Consider the following 5622-nt stretch of genomic DNA (forward strand, 5'->3'; position numbering starts at 1 on the left):
AGATGGCAGCAGTGAGGTTAGCGATGCGTTGTTGTCGATGACAGCTGTCAAAAAGCACGTGGCTTTGTTTACAAATTCAAATTTCCCGCGGGAGGCGGAGGAGGCCTCTGGGAAGGCCCCTCGGGAGGCGGAGGCGGAGGAGGCCTCTGGGAGGGCCCCCCGTGAGGCGGAGGCGGAGGGGCCCCTGGGAGCCCTGAGGCGGAGGCGGCGCCCGAACCATCCAATTATACTACTACTATTGATTTTCTGTAAACTCCGTGGATATTATGTGAAACCTCTCTTCATTATTAACAACCTTCGTTATGGTCATAATTTACCTTACTCTTCATATGACGAATAAATTTACTATTTTCTGCGGGTATCATGCTCTGCATTGAGTGACCGACAGACCGACAACGAACCTATAGGATACCAGCCAACGTCTCTGACTGCCTGCCAGCAGGGAGGTAATGTACTGCCATTTTCCTCATCATCCTTTAAATTCGTGGTTGTTCCTTGGGTAGAAAGCAAGAGAGGCGTGATTCGGCCATTCTGCGGGATATTGGCGGAATATCGTTGGAGATTATAACCGTCATCGAATAGCTCAAGTAATAACACAATTAGTTATATGATTACCTAAGGATCCCTGCGCCTAAATTTCTCCTCTGTTATCGCTTTCTTATATCCATAACTCACACCAGCGTAATTTATTGAGGGGCATTTGATTCTCCAATACATTCACTTGGTATGTACATATTTGTCGTCATCCGGCTGTCCTCAGTATTAATCCATTTTCTATTAATTTCAAATTTCTAAACTGTATTATTTTCTTCCTTAATTACTCCGTATGTATGCGAGTGCTAATCCCGAAAGCTGGACACTCTTTATTTGAGGAAATATTCTAAGCTATGCAAATGTACAACTTTTGGCTCCGTAAAATATCGAAATATGGATGCAATTTTAACGACGGTGTAGACCTTCATTTCGGGATAATTGGTGGCTAATCGGTAAGTCGTACCACAAATCAGAAAGCACAATCGCTTTTCAATTTGGAGAGATCTACAACTTTGTCCTATGACTTTTTGTCGTATTTCTATCCCTTATATGTTAAACAGAGCTGTATTTCTCGATTTCAAGTTAATTTTGTACTTTTACACGTATATGTTATCATTTGGCACACTTATGGGAAAGATAGAATCATGACATTCGGCACGCACATTGACATGACCAGTGGCCATGTGATAGCCAAATTTTATGATTCTAGCTGTCACTTGAGTATCATAAAGTAGTATGTGAAAACTGTACAAAATTTCACCCCATTTAATGACTCTAACTCAATCTAACCCATAAATATGGGAGATACGAGATGTCATAGGACCAACCATGTAGAGCTCTGAAAGAGGCGTCTGATGGTGAAGTCCGTTTGTAGATATGTCGTACAGTTTCAAAGCAATAACTCTCAAAATAAAGGTCTGCACTTCTAGAGTGTGTCTATACATTGACTATTTTGGCGAAATTTCCGTACAGTTATCCGTTTCAGGTGTAATAATGACCATCTGCATATTTTTAGTTTTGGTGTCTGTCTGTCTGTCTGTTGGTCTGTTTGTCTATAACTTATAAACTAATGGATATATTTCCATCAAACTTGATATTTATAATCCACCTGTCCTTGATCAGTTTTTAGAGCGAATATTGATTCTAAATCCCTGAACTGACTGGGGGTTTATACGAAACGGGAACCGTGATTTTGCATTCCCACAAAATATACACAACCTAACTTAATGGAAATTAATTTCTAAGCCTTTTTCCTCATGTGAATCATTTCGATACGAGGATTAATAAGGGAAATATCATTAACGGACCCTTTTTTCGGTACAAGTCCCACCGGACTTAACTCAAGAGCGGGTGCGTGTAAAGAGCGTATTTCTTACAACTTGAAAACTACTGAAGATATTTGAACCAAACTTTATATATAGCATCCACCTGCCCAATAGTAGGTTTTAAAGGTCAATAACATTTCATGTTCCCGGAATAGACTGGCGGTTTATAGGGAACCGAAATGGTGATTTTACTCTTCCACAATATATACAGTACAAGACAACCTGACTGGAAATCGATCAAACTTGATGGAAATCCATTTCTAAAACCTTTTTTTTAGATGTATTTTTTCGACAGGAGGATTAATAAGTACCTGTACCTTTCATCAAAATTGAGTTGAATAATGAACCGATTACTGCTCTATTAGATTCTGGGAGTGTTTATTATATAATTTCGGCGGACTGGTATTCTAAATTAAAGTCTGTTTGTAAATTTTCTGATTATTGTTCCTCCTCGGTTCAATGCGTTTCGGCCAATTCTTCTCCATTAGAAATTTTAGGTTTCATCTTTGTCAAAATTCGGATTTCTAAATTTACCTGGAAAGTGAAATTGTTTGTGGCTAAGAACTGAAAACAAAAAACAAAAAAACGCTATAAACTGGTAAGATTTTGATGCTCTCTGAGCAAATTTTGACAGAGATAAAGATTGACAAATTACCAACTTACGTGCGATAATAATAGCTTTTTGAGATTCCGATTCAATACTATATAATAAACCTTTCACCAAAGGAACAATATTACACATACATTACAATTAAATAGAAGTACGGCGTAATTATACAATTACAAATCTTTTAGTATTTGACTATATACTAAAAAACTAACAGATACTAAAGAGACTCCCTGGCTGACGAAAATGCATGGCAAGCGGGTGAATCATACCACAGTGACCTTGAATTTGGTAAAAGTATACTCCTGTTACCCTTCCTCAAAGCACATGCAAAGTCTCCATTACTTGCTGTGGCGCTATTCAAATCGGTTAGCCGCGAGGAACGACATTTTTTTGCGTATTTCCCCTAATAATTTTGTTAATAATTAAAGAAAACAAAGGAAATAATTAGTTGATAATAAAACAGGGTTTTTACAAATAGCTTTTTTTTAAATAATTCCCATAATTCCTACTTTCAGTCGTCTAAAATGAAATATAATGCCCCCCCCCTCAAACGCCGCCTGTTTTAGTATAGAGATGGGTACTATCGATTGAAAACCACTGTCTTTTAGTCGAAGGATAGGAACTTCGAACTATCGACTGAATAGTCGAATGTTTTCAGTGGAAAGTATTCATTACCTAACGTAAGTGGTCAGTTGTCCCATGACAAAAACATTCGAATGTTTCGAGTAGAAGCACTCTGAAACAAAAGTGGACAGTGATACTTTTACGAATTAGATCTTTTATACACGTAATTGATCAACAATTAGAAATTACTAGTAGAGACAGACACTGATTACAACAAGATAAATGTTACATTGAGCGACTTACAAATTAGTTCAATGGAACCCACGTTCGTTGTCGAGAAGATTGAATAGGCGAATGTTTAGAGTTGAAAATATTCGTTACATAGGCCTATCGCAAATTGTCAGTAGTTCAATGACTGAACATTTGAATCTCTCTGGCCGAACAATCCTAACAATAATAAGTAAAACTTATGTTATGAGATCCGCCTGTTGCAATTTCTTGATGGATACACTACTTTTGCATCTGTCTCTTGGCACAGGCCAAAGCAAAATGTAGTTTCCACCGAAGTCCCAGTCTCATCCATGACTTTGACAATATGGAAGCTGTTGAGGTATGGGTGGTGTTGAGTAATGACATTCGGAACATTACTAGTGTGTCTGAGTATTGTGAAAGGTGTTGCTCATAGAGACAGTTGTGCTGCAATAGCACTTTCTGGCCAGGTGAAGAAAGTAATGGTAAACTACCTCACCCCTCATATTGTCTAGTACGTCTCATTTTGCGGTTTCCCTATAAGCGCATAACCTTTGATAGTGCTATTTGAGGATCCAACCAGCCTCAGCGTTGATGACAACAGACAGACAGATGTTATGAGAATAGCCACACACACTACTGTTTTCCGGATTATTGTTGTAGTTATGCCTTATTTGTGAATAACGTAATTAATAAAAACAAATATACAGCGAATACAACGTAACAAAATATCGAAAACACTCGATAGCTATCGGAGATATACGGAGTGATCATAAACCGATAGTTTAATTTGCTACCGTGTAGCAGTGACTGGGAGTGCGACTGAATTCGGTCTAGTTGTTTTGTAAAGTAGTCGATAGTTATTATGCGATAGTACACATCTCTACTCAAGTAGATCATCTTACGAGTCAGGCAGGTAGGAGAAAGAAGGTTCCTGCCTAATTCAGTCACTGGATGTTGGTGACAATGAACATGCAGAATCAAAGTGTTTGTTGAGTAGATTTTCGCTCCTGCATCTGGCAGATCATACAGCAATTTCCCGAATACCTTCAAGAAGACTTATGACGTCACAAACATTTTAGAAACGCTTTCAAACTCAGCAGCTGATAAGGTGTATTTATTTGCGTCATAAACAGGGTTGCCAACATGCACTTTGTTAAAAATGACTGAAATACGATGAAAACCGATTACGTGTAATTTGACACTGTTTGCACAAATGTCGATGCTGTTTTACGCATATCCATTTGTCACGTTTTCAAATTTTGAAGCTCGCCAGATGCAGGTCTTTGGATTTGACACACGTAGGCGACCTGCGCGTCGTGATGAGGATGAAATGATGATGAAGCGACACACACACCCAGCCCCCATGCCAGAGCAATTAACCAATTATGGTTAAAATTCCCGACCCTGTCGGGAATCGAACCCGGGAACCCTGTGACCAAAGGCCAGCTCGCTAACCATTTAGCCATGGATCCAGACAATATTTTACCATGCAAAAAACGTAACTGTGTGTGAAGTAATTCATTTGCAGTGCATGTGAAAGGAAGAAAGTTTTCACCGGGGACGAAAGTTAGGCAATAATATTTCCAACAAGAAATATACAACAATGTTTTGTAAGTGGTGTATTTTAGTTTAATTAGGTTTATTAATTGATTTGGAAATGTTGTACTTAATCTCGAGTCGTTTCTGACAGTGTGACGTACGAAAATTATAATTAATAAGGTTCCAAGTTTTAAATTGTAAGAAATTGGACTGTTTTAAATATATGTAGGATTACCAGCATTTCTGCAGGGCTTCCTTGGAGTCAAGATATTATTTCCGATAGTTACAGTATATGTGGGATTTAATTTCTTTAAAACGCATTTACTATCATTTTCAAAGCTCGATGCCAAATTTCCCTCCCGCAGCCTCCATGGTCTCGAACTCTTTTCTGTTTATCTTTTCAGAACATAACCTTATAATCTCCATGTTAAAATCTACAAAATATAATTTCTATTGCCAGCAATTAAAAACCATTCAATCGATGGGACCTAATTTTTAGGAAGCGACCTTGAGAGGATAATAGGCGAAATCTACTGTGGACAGAAAGGAACGTCGAAACTTAAACGTATCTTTTAAAAATAACAATTTAAAATTTTGTCCCAAGAAGAAACTTTTCTTAAAGATTTGGAATGAAACCCATTTCCTTACTTTTCGTTTCTGTGAAAAAGAGGAGATATTGCTCTGAACTGCTTCACAGGGACTGTCAATAACCCAGAGTAATCTAAATCACAGCTTGGATGGATATGAAAAAAAGGGAGGGTTCTTCTTGTCCTCTTACTGCCCGAGGGCGGACGAGAC

The sequence above is a fragment of the Anabrus simplex genome, chromosome 5 (assembly GCF_040414725.1).
Source record: "Anabrus simplex isolate iqAnaSimp1 chromosome 5, ASM4041472v1, whole genome shotgun sequence".
NCBI classification, from domain to species: Eukaryota; Metazoa; Arthropoda; class Insecta; order Orthoptera; family Tettigoniidae; genus Anabrus; species Anabrus simplex.